The 17,240-nt window shown below is 40.1% G+C and overlaps 1 protein-coding gene and 1 pseudogene across 1 annotated transcript in view; one reads left to right on the forward strand and one right to left on the reverse strand.

The window, feature by feature from the left end:
* KCNH5 (potassium voltage-gated channel subfamily H member 5) overlaps positions 1-17,240 on the reverse strand; it is a 387,182-nt gene that overhangs the window by 272,320 nt on the left and 97,622 nt on the right. The gene's annotated exons all lie outside the window — the stretch shown is intronic.
* On the forward strand, positions 2,793-4,462 carry LOC138443166 (obg-like ATPase 1 pseudogene; annotated as a pseudogene).

Here is a 17,240-nt window from a genome sequence, read left to right on the forward strand (position 1 = left end):
CTCTGCTGGAGATGGGCTTGAAGACTGATGTAGTATGAGAGAAAGCTTGGTGCCAATGCATACAGGGGAAAAGAACACAAAAGAGAATGACTGAGCGGAGACAGTCATAACAGCACAGGAACGCCAAAGATCAGGGACCATACGGCACAGCTGCAAAGTCAAGCAGACCCTGGAGTGGACTTGCAGGTTAAGGAGACACATATTATATCCATGGACTTCTGATGGGTTTAGTAAGGATGTGTATTCCCTACCTACTTAGGAGACTGAGACAAGTGGCAAATACTAATGCAAAATTTTAGATCAACGGCTGTACAAATCTGGAGAATAAACAGAGGAAAGAGAAGCAAGAACCAGTGTAACTGACAGAAGCATGCAAAAAGACACAAAGGCCCAGCCAATATGGTCAAAATGATTCTTTACATTTATGCGCCTCTGCTACTTCCCAAAATTCCACAAAATAACAGTAAATAGATTTTTAAACCATGATCCTACAAGGACAAACGAAATAGGAGAACAACAAAGAAAACTTTTTAAAGCTGGAAGAACAAGTATTAACTGACTTAGCAGTTAGTTATGATTGAGGATGAGGAACTTGTGAGATTGTGTGTGCCTGTGCGCACACACACACATTCACGCACACACAGCATTTTCGTCCCTCTGATTCTTTGTTCTTCCTAATGGCCCCTCTGCTGTCCTCCCAATGAAATGGTAGCAGTCACTTTTCAAAGGAAGTGCAAAGGCAGCTAAGAACAAAGAAAACAGCATAGCTTTGAGTTTCAAATTAGACATTTTTTAAGCCCATAGCCAAAACAGTCATCATGAAAGCATAGATTTTCTTTGCGAGTGCCAGGCCCCTGAGACAGCAAATGGCTTTTTCTGTTGTTGTTATTCTTATTGTGCTCTGTTTTTAAGGTTAAACCTTAGTTCTTTTTCCAGAAAACATGGGGTCAAAGGAAGGAGCAGTGAACATACAGGTGGGCAGAATAGAAAGAAATATAGGTGAAAAAAGAAACCTAAAATAGGTTTAAAGGGAAATGTGAAAAGAACAGAGAAGTGTATCCTGTCTCCCATCCAGAATTCTGGGACTTGACAGACACATGGGGATAGGAACAACCACAGGACAGATGCAACATTAAAGGGGACTTTCAAGGGTAGAAAAGAGTCAGGGTGGCAGGAGTAGGGAGGTCACCAACTCAGCGAGCTCAGCTACAGAAAACTGAATCTTCCACATTTATTCATGTATCTAAGTTTTAATATCTATTTAAACCCACCACTAAAAACTCAGGTATGGAGAACCAGTGCAGTTTTGCTTTGCTCTGAATTTAAAATTTTCACACATGGAATATCAAAATCCATTCATTTCTAAAGAATTTATTGAACACCTACTATGTTCCTATTATACCAGGGAGAGAGAGTTGAATCGGACAGACAAGATTCCAATCTTCTCGGCTCCCATTTCAGTTGGAGAGACAAGCAATAAGTATATAAAGAAGGAAAGAGTATAATTACAGACCACAATAAAAGGATAATGAGATATAAATAGAGGACAGGGATACTTTAGGCAGACTTTGGAAGAAAGTTCTCATGGCAGGAAACCAGAGAAAAGGGGCGTGAATCATCAATCCTTGATTATTTTCCCAACTTAGAGCTAGGAAGAAAAAAAAATGTCCTTCTCGAAGAGTCTCTTCACTCTTGGCATCATCACCTTAGCTCCTTTCCATGCCTGCCTGCCAAACAGCACCCCATGTTCCAAATGTTTTCTTCACCCTCCTCTGAAATCTCAGCATCTCTTTTCTCTTCATTGTGACAGTGAACTACTTTGAAATTCAGTCTGAGCAGACATGGTGATAGAGGCTAGACTTACACCTTTCAGAGAACAAAATGGCAGTTTCACAGGGGCCTTCTGCAGGGAAGGACATGTAAAGAAAAGATCATCAGGCAAAACACTCAGGAATAGATCTTAAAGTTGGCTGACTCCCTTAAATCACTCCTTGTAAGGAGACACTGCTCAGCCTATCAGGAGAGCTGCCTTTGATCTTTCAATAAATTGTTGCCAGTATCACGGTGTTCAATATTTAAGAGACAGACAGAGTACAACGATCCAACAAAGCAAACAGAGAAGAAATACCCAGAGCAGTGGGAGGGTACCAGGGAGAAATAAACATCAAAGAAGCTGCGAAAGATGACATTAGTAGACACATTTAAAACAGAGCCAGAGAAACCATTCCAGGGAAACATCCTTGCACATCACATTTTCTATACTTATGAACTGCACCACTCTGCCACCATTTTAAGAAGGCTGCAAAATAAACCAGAATATTCTTTCTGTTGAAATGATTGATAAATGAGCTTTTACCTAGTGACCATGTCACCTAACCAACCGAAGTACAAATCTAGCTTTATATCATCTTATATCAATGAACACTTCTAAGAAAAACAACTTACTTCATCTTCCTCTTTCTCCTGAGAAAAAAAACCCTGATCTCCTCTCCATTGATCAGAAGACTATTTGGGCTTCTACCTATATCTGTGTACCTTCAACTGTAATTCTTTGATCCCCAAAAAACATTTTGCCTCTTGAACTGGATTCTTGTTTTTCAGGTTGACAAAACCAAGGAAGGTACTACTATATGGATGAAAAGGTGTTTGTGAAATTAGCAAATGTACTTTGAGAGGTGGTATAGGAGAAGTACACTGTCAATAGGTAGAAAGTAGAGCTACAATAGGAAAGGCACATGCTTTAGGAAGCCTGCTTAAGGGTAGAACTGGCTCCCCGCCTCCCGTTGCCAGTAGGACCCATCTCCCGCTGCTGCTGGGACCCCGTGTCATCGCGCGCCCCAAGCACGATGCCCCCCAAAAAGGGAGGTGATGGAATTAAACCACCCCCAATCATTGGAAGATTTGGAACCTCCTTGAAAATTGGTATTGTTGGATTACCAAATGTTGGGAAATCTACCTTCTTCAATGTATTAACCAATAGTCAAGCTTCAGCAGAAAACTTCCCATTTTGCACTATTGATCCGAATGAGAGCAGAGTACCTGTGCCTGATGAAAGATTTGACTTTCTTTGCCAGTACCACAAACCAGCAAGCAAAATTCCTGCTTTTCTAAATGTGTTGGATATTGCTGGCCTTGTGAAAGGAGCTCACAATGGGCAAGGCCTGGGGAATGCCTTTTTATCTCATATTAGTGCCTTTGATGGAATCTTTCATTTAACACGTGCTTTTGAAGATGATGATATCACACATGTTGAAGGAAGTGTAGATCCTGTTCGAGATATAGAAATAATACATGAAGAGCTTCAGCTTAAAGATGAGGAAATGATTGGGCCCATTATAGATAAACTAGAGAAAGTGGCTGTGAGAGGTGGAGATAAAAAACTAAAACCTGAATATGACATAATGTGCAAAGTCAAATCCTGGGTTATAGATCAGAAGAAACCTGTTCGATTCTATCATGATTGGAATGACAAAGAGATTGAAGTATTGAATAAACACTTATTTCTGACTTCAAAGCCAATGGTCTACTTGGTTAATCTTTCCGAAAAAGACTACATTAGAAAGAAAAACAAATGGTTGATAAAAATTAAAGAGTGGGTGGACAAGTATGACCCAGGTGCCTTGGTCATCCCTTTTAGTGGGGCCTTGGAGCTCAGGTTGCAAGAATTGAGTGCTGAGGAGAGACAGAAGTATCTGGAAGCGAACATGACACAAAGCGCTTTGCCAAAGATCATTAAGGCTGGGTTTGCAGCACTCCAACTAGAATACTTTTTCACTGCAGGCCCAGATGAACTGCGTGCATGGACCATCAGGAAAGGGATGAAGGCTCCTCAAGCTGCAGGAAAGATTCACACAGATTTTGAAAAAGGATTCATTATGGCTGAAGTAATGAAATACGAAGATTTTAAAGAGGAAGGTTCTGAAAATGCAGTCAAGGCTGCTGGAAAGTACAGACAACAAGGCAGAAATTATATTGTTGAAGATGGAGATATTATCTTTTTCAAATTTAATACACCTCAGCAACCGAAGAAGAAATAAATTTTAATTATTGCTCAGATAAATGTACAACTCCCAAAAGGCATATACTTTTTTTTTTTAATTAAAATTTCTGAAAACTGAAAGGGCAGGTAAAGTTGGGGTGATGGGAATCTTCTACAAACAATTATTTTTATTTGTTTTAAAATTAAAATACTGTGTACCTCCAATGAGATGCAAGTTCACCAAATGTGAACAGCTTTGCTTTTCACGTGATTAAGACCCTACTCCAAATTGTAGAAGCTTTTCAGGAACCATATTACTCTCATGATACTTCATTAATCTCAATCATGTATGCCAAGCCTGACACATTTGACAGTGAGGACAATGTGGCTTGCTCCTTTTTGAATCTACAGATAATGCATGTTTTACAGTACTCCAGATGTCTACACTCAATAAAACATTTGACAAAACCAAAAAAAAAAAAAGGGGGTAGAACTGGTAGATTGTCAATAGTTAAAGAGAGTGCAAAGTCACGTGTTTTATTTACATATGTGTATGTTTTTACATTCCAATCCCAAAGAAAGGCAATGCCAAAGAATGCTCAAACTACTGCACAATTGCACTCATCTCACGCGCTAGTAAAGTAACGCTCAAAATTCTCCAAGCCAGGCTTCAGCAATACATGAACCATGAACTTCCAGATGGTCAAACTGTTTTTAGAAAAGGCAGAGGAACCAGAGATCAAATTGCCAACTTCCGCTGGATCATGGAAAAAGCAAGAGAGTTCCAGAAAAACATCTATTTCTGCTTTATTGACTATGCCAAAGCTTTGACTGTGTGGATCACAATAAACTGTGGAAAATTCTTCAAGAGATGGGAGTACCAGACCACTTGACTTGCCTCTTGAGAAGTCTGTATGCAGCAACATAGGAAGCAACAGTTAGAACTGGATATGGAACAACAAAGTGAAAGTGAAGTCGCTCAGTCATGTCCGACTCTTTGCGACCCCATGGACTGTAGCCTACCAAGCTCCTCTATCCATGGGATTTTCCAGGCAACAGTACTGGAGTGGATTGCCATTTCCTTCTCCAGAGGATCTTCCCAACCCAGGGATCAAACCCGGGTCTCCCGCACTGTAGACAGACGCTTTACCATCTGAGCCACCAGGGAAGTCATGGAACAACAGACTGGTTCCAAATAGGAAAAGGAGTATGTCAAGGCTGTATATTGTCACCCTGCTTATTTAACATATATGCAGAGTACATCATGAGAAATGCTGGGCTGGAAGAAGCACAAGCTGGAATCAAGATTGCCAGGAGAAATATCAATCACCTCAGATATGCAGATGACACCACCCTTATAGAAGAAAGTGAAGAGGATCTGAAAAACCTCTTGATGAAAGTGAAAGAGGAGAGTGAAAAAGTTGGCTTTAAAGCTCAACATTCAGAAAACGAAGATCATGGGATCTGGTCCCATCACTTCATGGGAAATAGATGGGGAAACAGTGGAAACAGCGTCAGACTTTATTTTTGGGGGCTCCAAAATCACTGCAGATGGTGACTGCAGCCATGAAATTAAAAAATGCTTACTCCTTGGAAGAAAAGTTATGACCAACCTAGATAGCATATTGAAAAGCAGAGACATTACTTTGCCAACTAAGGTCCGTCTAGTCAAGGCTATGGTTTTTCCTGTGGTCATATATGGATGTGAGAGTTGGACTGTGAAGAAGGCTGAGCACCGAAGAATTGATGCTTTTGAACTACGGTGTTAGAGAAGACTCTTGAGAGTCCCTTGGACTGCAAGGAGATCCAACCAGTCCATTCTAAAGGAGATCAGCCCTGGCATTTCTTTGGAAGAAATGATACTAAAGCTGAAACTCCAGTACTTTGGCCACCTCATGCGAAGAGTTGACTCATTGGAAAAGACTCTGATGATGGGAGGGATTGGGGGCCCAAGGAGAAGGGGACGACAGAGGATAAGATGGCTGGATGGCATCACTGACTCGATGGGCATGAATCTGAGTCAACTCCAGGAGTTGCTGATGGACAGGGAGGCCTGGCGTGCTGCAATTCATGGGGTCGCAAAGAGTCGGACATGACTGAGTGACTGAACTAAACTGAGCATGTTTATAGGGGCCAGTAGAAAGATAGATGGACAACACAGGAAAAAAGAAGGGAAAAAAACTGGAGGAAAGAAAACACCAAGAGACAAAATAAATCTATGTCCATATCCTAGACCACTTCACAGAACTCTAGGTTCATACTGAATACTGCCCACTAGACACGACAAATGACCATGCACAACTTAGCTTCATAGTCTCTAACACCAAAAGGCTAAAAGTGAATCCTCACCTTAACTTTCTCTCAAACCCTCACATTTTGCTGGCACTAACCAACTGTCCAGAATCTAACCACCATGACCATCTTCTCTCACCTTAACTATTAACCTGTCTGCCCACTTCCATCCTTGTCCCTTACAGTCCATTTTCCATGCAGCAGCCAAATTTATCTTCATTAATTATAAGACAAATCATGCCATTCTTTGGCCCCAAACTTTCAAAAGTAACACCATCTAAGTCAGAAGAAAAGCTACTACATTGGCCTGTAGTAACTGTGTGTTTTACTCACCTCATCTCTCACCCCTTACCCTCCTCTAGCCTGCCTTTGTCAGAAAGGGGTCAGGAATGAAAAGAATGTATGTCTGCTATAACTGTCCTTTCTTTTTCAAAGAAATAAAAGGAGGGCCAACGGTTGAGATGAAAAACACTGGTCATAGGTTTAAAGAAGTGGGAAGAAAACATATTGCAAGTTGCATAAGAATAGCTACTCTGCAAACATGAGCAGGAGATGACCTGAAATAAGTAAGGATTCCTAAGGCTGTGAACCATGCATTTTAGTGGTGCCTGTTCACAGGGATGTGTGGTTTATTCCAGCCAGTACTCAGCAATCCTGGAAGAGGAGCAAAAGAGACAGACAAATCCAGGTTGGGAATTATTTAGGTACAATGGAATCTAGAGTGCCTGTGTGTGTAATAGTGGGAGAGGCACAGAGAAGTGATGTTGTTCTCCAGACTGGGCCTCCCCTGGGAAGGGAGCTGGGGAAACTCACCTACTATGAAGGTCTTTTGAAGCCTTTTCCAAGGAATTTTACAAACACATAAGCAGTGTAGTATAGGAAAAGTTCCTGATGTCTTAGCTTCCACCCCAAAGTCTCATTGAAACAGTTAACACTAGATCTGTCATCTTTGCTAAAGTCTAACCAGAAGCATGAGCTTAAGCTTCCTTCCTTTAATTCATTTTAAACCTGTAAGGTTCCCAATTTAGACTTCCACAGATTAAGAGTTTTGGGGGTTGTTAAACATAAATTCAACTTGAAAGAAGATAGGAGCTAAAAGCGTAGTTCCAGAGCTAGCGTCAAAGAGAATTTTTTAATTCTAGCAGTTGAACTCCAAGGGAGGCCTACCTCAGTCATCACAATTTTTGTAAAAATTAACAACAGCAACAACAAATATATAGGTAAGAAGCAGTCACTTGGGAACTAACTGGATTAGAAAGTGTCCCAAAGAAAAGTCTCTTGGAGCATTCCAAAGCAATACTTAAATCCATGCCTAAAGGTCTTTGACAAACATAGTCAGTGTGTTAAAAAGCAAACACATTTCTTTCCCAACAAAGATCTGTAGAGTCAAGGATATGGTCTATCCAGTAATCATGTATGGTTGTTAGAGCTGGACCATAAAGAAGGCAGAGCACCAAAGAATAGATGCTTTCGAACTGTGATGATGGAAAAGGCTCTTGAGACACCATCCCCAAGAGAAAGAAAAGTAAAAAGGCAAACAGTTGTCTGAGGAGGGCTTACAAATAGCTATGAAAAGAAGAGAAGCTAAAGGCAAATGAAAAAAGGAAAGATATACCCGTCTGAATGCAGCGTTCCAAAGAATATCAAGGAGAGATAAGAAAGTCTCCTCAGTGATCAATGCAAAGAAATAGAGGAAAACAATAGAATGGGAAAGACTAGACATCTCCTCAAGAAAATTAGAGATACAAAGGAATATTCCATGCAAAGATGGGAACAATAAAGGCCAGAAACTGTATGGGCCTAACAGAAGCAGAAGATATTAAGATGTGGCAAGAATGCACAGGAGAACTATACAAAAAAGATCTTCATGACCTAGATAACCATGATGGTATGATCACTCACCTAGAGCCAGACATCCTGGAATGTGAAGTCAAGTGGGCCTTAGGAAGCATCACTATGAACAAAGCTAGTGGAGGTGATGGAATTCCAGTGGAGCTATTTCAAATTGTGAAAGATGATGCTATGAAAGTGCTACACTCAATATGCCAGCAAATTTGGAAAACTCAGCAGTGGCCACAGGACTGGAAAAGGTCAGTTTTCATTCCAATCCCAAAGAAAGGTAATACCAAAGAATGCTCAAACTACCACACAATTGCACTTATCTCACACACTAGCAAAGGAATGCTCAAAATTCTCCAAGCCAGGCTTCAATAGTACATGAACTGTGAACTTCCGGATGTTCAAGCTGGATTAAGATAATGCAGAGGAACCAGAGTTCAAATTCAACATCAGTTGAATCATAGAAAAAGCAAGAAAGTTCCAGAAAAACATTACTGTTGCTTTATTGACTACACCAAATCCTTTGACTGTGTAGATCACAACAAACTGTGGAAAATTCTTCAAGAGATGGGAATACCAGACCACCTGACCTGCCTCCTGAGAAATCTGTATGCAGGACAAGAAGCAACAGTAAGAACTGGTCATGGAACAATAGACTGGTTGCAAATTGGGAAGGAGTACATCAAGGCTGTATATTGTCACCATGCTTATTTAACTTATATACAGAGCAAATTATGCAAAATGCCAGGCTGGATGAAGCACAAGCTGGAATCAAGATTGCTGGGAGAAAAATCAATAACCTCAAATATGCAGATGACACCATCTGCGAAGAGGAACTAAAAGCTTACAGAAACTAAAGAGCCTCTTGATAAAAGTGAAAGAGGAGAGTGAAAAAGCTGGCTTAAAATTCAGCATTCAAAAACCTAAGATCATGGCATCCAGTCCCATTACTTCATGGCAGATAGATGGGGAAACAATGGAAACAATAACAGACTTTATTTTCTTGGACTGCAAAATCACTGCAGATGGTGACCAGCCATGAACTTAAAAGATGCTTGCTCCTTGGAAGAAAAGCTATGATAAACCTAGACAGAATATTAAAAGCAGATACATTACTTTGCTGACAAAGGTCCATCTAGTCAAAGATATGGTTTTTCCAGTAGTCACGTATGGATGTGAGAGTTGGACCATAATGAAAGCTGAACACCAAAGAACTGATGCTTTTGAACTATGGTGTAGAAGAAGACCTTTGAGAGTCCTTGGACTTCAAGGAGATCAAAGCAATCAATCATAAAGGAAATCAGTCTTGAATATTCATTAGAAAGACCATTGCTGAAGGTGAAGCTCCAATAATTTGGCCACCTGATACGAATTACTGACTCATTGGAAAAGACCCTGATGCTGGGAAAAATTGAAGGCAGGAGGAGAAGGGGACACCAGAGGATGAGATGGTTGGATGGCATCACCAACTCAATGGACATGAGTTTGAGCACTCTCCAGGTGTTGGTGATGGACAGAGAAGCCTGGCATGCTGCAGTCAATGGGGTGGCAAAGATTCACACATGACTTGGTGACTGAACAACAACAAAGGTCTTTGTGGATGACTTTTATCTTAACATGTTCTAAATATAGTCATCTTTGAATTTGTTAGTCTTTCAATACATAGGGGGAAAAAATCTAACTATTTTATCTCCATCAAAATTTAAATCATATGTTCATTGACCCTTGATACTACATATGTAAGGATCATTAAGTCCTCAATGTTTCTCTATAGCAGAGCACCACTTTCCCTTTAAAGCAACACCCTGCCCCAGGCAATATACACAATCATGGAAATCAAAACTAAATTTATTTAAAGGTCCCAAAGTATCTTATTGTCATCAGTAAATAAAATTCTCCCCTGACTGGGAAAGGGGAGAACAGCTCCAGAAGGAGGGGATATGACTGATTCAAGTTGTTGTATGGCAGAAACCAACTCAACATTATAAAACAAATATCCTCCAACTAAATATAAAATACAATCCTCCCCTGACTAACATACCTGTTCTTAGAAAGCAGACTTTCATTAAAAGCTTCTCTCAAAATCATTTTTTTATCTTCTACTTTGTAACATGAAAGGAAATCCCATGCATATATAATAACCAAATATGTATTTTCTTGAAATTGAAAGTGGAATCCAAAGCCACACTTCTAAATTTTATCACTTCTAACCTAGTGGACATTTCTAACAAATGACCTGCAAATCCCTCACACTCAGCATCTCCAAAATGAACTGCCCTCTTGTCCCAGTATTACCTGCCCCTTCTTTCCCACCTTAGAAAGAGCTTTGTCATTCTCTTATCGGAATTAGCCAGAAATCTACAAGTCCTTTTGAACTCTTCTTTCTACTCTCACTCATTCATTCATTCACCAAAACAACTTAAATGTTTCAGGAACTGTACATCAGTTCAGTTCAGTCGCTCAGTCATGTGGACTCTTTGCAACGCCATGGACTGCAGCATGCCAGGAATTTTACATACAATCCCTTATTTAGCATTTCAAATGACTCTGTATGTAGGGCCTATTATCTCCATTTTATAGATGACAGTTTAGATAGTTAATGCAATTTCTTAATAAAAGATAAAAAATGAACCTAGATTTGTCTGATTCCAAAGTTCAAGGTCTTTTTATAAGCCAAACTGCCTATGCTAGACCATGGGCAACTATGGGCCATGTGCCAACTCTGGCCATCTATATCTGTTTAAAGTTTTATTAGAATGTAGCAGGCTCGTTTGTTTGTATGCTTTCTATGGCTGCTTTAGCACTACAACAGCAAAGATGAGTAGTTTCAAAAGAGACATTAGCCTGTGAAGCCTAAGACAATTATCTGGCCCTTTATAAAAAAATAGAAGATTTTGCCAGTTCTAAGCTGTATCATCCATCCTATCTCTACCAACTCAGTTTATGTCTTCCTGGATTACTCCAAGAGCACCCTAACTGGTTTCTTTGCCCACAGCCTGCATCTCCTTCAATCTATCTTCCACACTGAACAATAAAATCCTTATTTATCTTATAACCATCAGCAAAAATGACAAAATCCTTCTCAAACTATACAAGGCCTTTGGCATCTTGGTACCGTTCTTCCTCACCTTCCTCCTACTTTCCATTCAAGCTAAAGTGAAATACGCAGAGAACAGCAGATAGATCAACTCAGTTCATTCCTGTGTTTTTTCACATAAGTTCCCTTTCCCTGGAAAGTACCTTAGTCTTGCCTCATTTACCTACTTGCTTTTGCATCCTGAGCTCAAGAGTCAATTCCTCCTAGAAACCTTCCTGGATTCCTCAAGCTAAACTAGGTGAACATTTTTTTATTAATTTTTTTCAACATATGTTCAATGAGCACATCTACCAACTGCTGCTGCTGCCAAGTCACTTCAGTCGTGTCTGACTCTGTGTGACCCCACAGACGGCAGCCCACCAGGCTCCCCCGTCCCTGGGATTCTCCAGGCAAGAACACTGGAGTGGGTTGCCATTTTCTTCTCCAATGCATGAAAGTGAAAAGTGAAAGTGAAGTCGCTCAGTCGTGTCCGACTCCTAGCGACCCCATGGACTGCAGCCTACCAGGCTCCTCCATCCATGGGATTTTCCAGGCAAGAGTACTGGAGTGGGGTGCCATTGCCTTCTCCGCATCTACCAACTAGGGCTTCCCTATTGACTCAGACAGTAAAGAATCTGACTGCAATGCAGGAGACCTGGATGTAATACCTGGGATGGAAGATCCTCTGGAGAAAGGAATTGCTATCCACCCCAGTACTCCTGCCTGGAGAATTCCAAGGACAGAGGAGCCTGGTCAGCTATGGTCTACAGTGTTGCAAAGAGTCAGACATAACTGAGCAACAAATAATTTCACTTTCATCAACTAGGCACAATACTTTGTACTAAACACATGCCAAACAGGACAATTTTCAAACAGTTTTCAAACTACTGGACTGTACATCTGAAACTAATAAACCATAAAAAAGGTGCCCATAACTGGGAGTTGGTGATGGACAGGGAGGCCTGGCGTGCTGCGATTCATGGGGTCACAAAGTGTCAGACACGACTGAGCGACTGAACTGAACTGAACCCTGAACTTTGGGCTCCACAAAATATGTTTCTTCATGGGATATTAAGCTCATTAAAGAAAAGGGAAGAAAAAAGTATTTTTACAAGCAAGGGTAAAGCAGATAGAAAGAACTGACCCAGTTTCCAAAATAAACATTAAGCTTAAAGCTCTCTCCATCTGGCTAAACTAAAACCAGAAATGAAAATCAGCATGTCCACACTCTATGTCCTAACTATACCACAATAGTAAAGAAAAAAAATTTAACATATAACTTATTATTATATCTGTGTCATCTAAAGTCTCATGTTAAGATTTATAGACAAATTTTTTTAATTTTTTGGAGAAGTATAACAACTCTTAACCCTTTTAAAAGGTTAACAACTTTTAACCCTGCCTAGATATTCAGACCAAATATCCCTGAGTCCCCACTGGGCATTCTCCCTGGGTCCATTCCTTTACCCTGAGGCAAACATCTTTCAGTCTTCCAAGCTGCCTACCTTCTATAGGGTAAAATGCTGTTATTTCCAAAAGCTTAATTTCTTTTCTCCATAATATCCCTTGGCAGTCTTCCCTCTCAACTCATTACTGAATATATTCTGTACAAGACATATCATACTCTCTATAAAACAAAGTATGCACTGTACATGAAAAGTCCTAAACTTTTAAGTGACACCTCTTCTTTTTCCATATTAACCTCATCTCCAATAACCAGTCCAAGTCTAAGTACAGGGTCATAACTATACTAACCAAACCTCAGATATATCAAATGTCAGTACTGAAAGAGACCTTAAAAGTTATTTATTTCAATTTCTGCATTCTGCACTTGAAAAAATTAAAATCCAAAGAGACCCAAAGCCATCCAAGGTCACATAGACCTTTGCTCCAGCTTATTCTGTTAATATATTTTTACACTCTCTGAGTCTCACCATCTTGCATTTATTTCTGTTTCCTGTGGAGCAGGGTAAGTACAACACCACACTCTCAGATTGGCTTTTATCTAAACTCCACTGAGTGTGCTAAATAAGCCCACGTACTAGAGAATATGTGTGGCATCTGTCTCTTCTGCATGATGTTGAGTGACCAGTGTGTAACTAACTGCTCCCAGGTCTCTCTTAACTACCCTCGTGGAGATCTGAATTTCCTGTCATACATATCTCACTGGCAGATGGTCCTGCTAGTCTTCTAAATGTGTTAAACCATTTGCATGATGCATTATAAACCATACCAGTCAATTATAGAAAGTTCTTAGACTGTTGGAGCTATCATCAATTACAGACCATTGAAAAATTACAGTAGCATCGTTATGACTGGGTTTCCTCTCTTCCAGTTAAACCCAGGCAGTTTTCACATTTGTAGTCTTTGTTTTGCTTTGTTTTACTTTTAAAGACTTACTTTGTATGGTATCCTACCAGGACAGATTCTGATCATTATAGACTCCATGAGTCAGGCTGCTTCAATTGGCAACTAAGCAGGCAACAATGGAAAACGTGAAAACTGTTTTTAAATAAAATAAATACCCAAGTATTTATAGACCTTTGAAATAGGCTGTTAACATGTTTACTAACATGTATAATATTTTATAATATATTAAAACAAAACAAAGCAAATGAAAAGAAAATTTTGGTTGAACATAATTTATGGCGAAAGTTATATAAAACATTCTTATTTTATGTTTCTTTTTTTATAAAGCTGTAATGAAAAACACAAGTGTATAGTTTTTTACAATGGTTAGAATAAGCTAAAATGCAATTTATGTGATTATTTAGTAATGAAGCAAGAGCTAAGGAATTGTTTTCTTGATACTTCTGTCAGGAGGAGTGTGTAATTTCCTCGGTTCTGTCTCGCCACAGCAAAAATTTGAAGCGACAGACAAACCAGTGTTACAGCTCCATGTTACAGCTCAGTTTTATTCGGCAAGCAAAGGAAAACACATCCTTGAGGCATGTGGGTGGGCTGACCCAAAAGATGCAAAGAGAAGAGAAGCCCCGGCTCAATTTTGGCTCCTCTTTTTATGTTTTTCTCCTTCCCCTGAGCCTGCCCTATGTAAACTGGGTTGCCAGGAGGGCTGTTTGTTTTACCTGAGGTCCTCACTCTGGTCCTCAGACCTTCCTTTTTTCTATTTTCACGGACTTTTCCCTTCTTTCTTTTAGCCACCATCATTTTGGACTCCTTTTTTCTATTCTAACTACCTAACACATCTTTAAAAGAGGATTCATAAAAATATTAATGCAAAAAGGATAACTATATCAGAAAATTTTGTAACTCATATTCCTTTGTTTAATAGCAATCAAAACAAGTCATCAGCGTATGAAGGTGTTTTCTGAATAGAAAAGCAAAATTAGTCTGCTAATCTCCCGAAAAAAGAAAGTTATTAGGGGCTCAATAATAAGATTGTATGAATGAAATGGAATAGAAAGCATTTTAGGAAGGCATCATTAAGTATTTACTGAGCAAACTGACAGACATTACCCACATCTTGATCTAAAAAAGAAAAGGTATGCTACTCTTCACAACTACTGCAGAACTAAACTTTGAAAATTCTCTTTTTCACAAAAGCCCTTTAGTGGTGATTAGTGACTATTAGCAGAGTAGTTAGGTTCATTCATGATTAGACAGAGGAATGAGGAGGGGCTGACTGTACTGGGGTAGTAATGGCTGCTTCCAGAACCAAGCGGGTGCACTCAAGGCATAGAGCATAGAAGAAAAGATAAATCTGAGAAAAAGAACACATGATAATGGACCTATGTAAGAAACAACCCTTCCAGATCTGGAATATTAGCAGAAGCAAATGTAAGCACACTAAATTTAAGCCTAAGAAATCCCTAGGTAGCAGAAAAGAGAAATACCCTGGGACACTGCTGACGCAGAAGGTATCAAGAGGAAACAGAAGGTGCCTGGGGTTGAAGGGAGGCCATGGTCAAAAACTGTGATATCAACAAGGAGAATCTTGAGAGTGTGGTCCAGGACAGAGTTCACACAATTCAGCATCAGGGAGAAAGAACTGAGGAGTCTGAGAAGACAGGCCGTTAAAGAAAGAAGAAGGAAAAAAAAAAAGAAGAAGGTTCTGAAAGGCTCTAAGAACTGGAATTGCTGCCATTTAAATTTTTAAACTTTGCTGGAAGGCATGAAAGTTTCAGGTGGCTTTCTCCAGAAAAAAAGAATCTATCATTTACAAGCAGTGATTACTTTCTCAACAGAAAATAGGCAGTTGGTATCTCCATCAACCTTCTGAAAAACGTCTTTCTCAGTTATTGAGTTATAAGGTTACAGGTGGTGCTTCTCAAGCAGCCAGCACAGATTGACTGGAATCCTAGCACAACTGAAAGCACAGACCTGTTTTTTATCTCCTTCCTCCCCTTGTCCATCACACACACACACACACACACACACACACACACACACACACACACACATGCGCACTATCTCTGGATAAGTCTGAGGCTGATAACACTTCTTAGGTTCTAAAAACACTTACTAGGTTTCCTCTGTTTTCCTTGGTGCTGTCACAGGAAAATAATTATATTGGAAAAAAATTATATTAAGAACACAAATAGCTGCAACAGCCACATTTGGCTGATATTTTGTACACATGTGTCTAATAAGATTTGGAATTATGGGAAGTTTCTGTAACACTTCATGGCACTTAACAGTTTTCAATCATCTTCTTGGGTTGCTTCAAAGGAAGCATTCCATGAAATTTCCAAGGACCCAAGGACTAAGAAGGAAATTAAAAGGCATCTCCTTGGAACACTCCGGCTACAGAAGATGGATTTTTTCAGAGGCATAAAAAGAAAACCAAATTCAAAAGATATCAGAAATTGGTTTATTCAGGTTTGAAAGGAGATATAGCAGAAACTCAAGAAGGGAAAGGATCCACTTTTTGCCCAGATCGTCTTGAAATCAAGACAGGAACTGAAGAGAAGGAGACAGGAGAAAGAAATGTTGATATAGCAATATAATTGGCTATACATGAAGCAGGGAAGAAGGAGGCCAACAGCGAACTAAATGACGTTTTGAAAACTCAAATGAATCTATGTGAAAATGTCTAGAGGTGGTAGTTTCAAGCAGCAGCACAGACTGACTGGAATCCTAGCACAACTGAAAGCACAAACCTGTTTTTTATCTCCTTCCTCCCCTTGTCCATCACACACACACACACACACACACACACACACGCGCGCGCGCGCGCGCGTGTACTATCTCTGGTAAAAAACAAAAACTACAGTGAGAGAAATGGTTGTTGGTGACTCTACTGCCTCGCCTCTCAGAACTCATTATCAGGCCACATGAGAAACTTCAGGCTGGGACACCCCATGGACAGAAGAGCCTGGCAGGCGACAGTCCACGAGGTCGCAAAAGAGTCGGATAGGACTTAACAACGAAACGACAACAGCAACAATCCGCTGAAGTAGCTGCTGCACTACCACGGGCAGACAACGCAGGCGAGCTCACCAGGCTTTCACAAAGGAATCACGGCTGCAATTCAAAGTGTGCTTTCCTCTGGCATGTGTGTTCATCAGAGATCCAAATGGGGTACAATCAAGGACTGGAAATTTTCATTACGATCATCAGGGACATCTTCAACTTCATTCACCATACAACACATTTTGATTGGGCACAGCATTATGAACTGTTTAGAAGTTGAGTATATAGAGACCAAAAAAAAAAAAAAAAAGCAGACAAAGGCCATACTGTCATGGAGCTTACATTCTGAAGAAAAGGAAAACAGAGTAAAAATGGTTTCAGGCCTTGTAGGTACAATAAAGAAAAGATTAAAGGGAAGAGAACAAGAGTGATTGGCATTGCAGTGGGTAGCACTGAGAATTTCTGGAGAGGTGGTTTGATTGGAGACCTGCCTGAACTGAGGCATAAGCCAGGGGAAGGGTTTATAAGCAGTGGGGGAAGCAGTACAAGGAACCTGAGATGGTACTATTTTCTGATGTGTACAGCAATATGGTTGGCATGGATTGAGTAGGATAAGCAAGAGTGGGAATGGTAAGAAGTGAGGTGAGTGAGGCAGGTGAGGGCCAGACCATTAAAGCTTTG

This window comes from Ovis canadensis, chromosome 7 (genome assembly GCF_042477335.2).
Source record: "Ovis canadensis isolate MfBH-ARS-UI-01 breed Bighorn chromosome 7, ARS-UI_OviCan_v2, whole genome shotgun sequence".
Classification (NCBI taxonomy): Eukaryota; Metazoa; Chordata; class Mammalia; order Artiodactyla; family Bovidae; genus Ovis; species Ovis canadensis.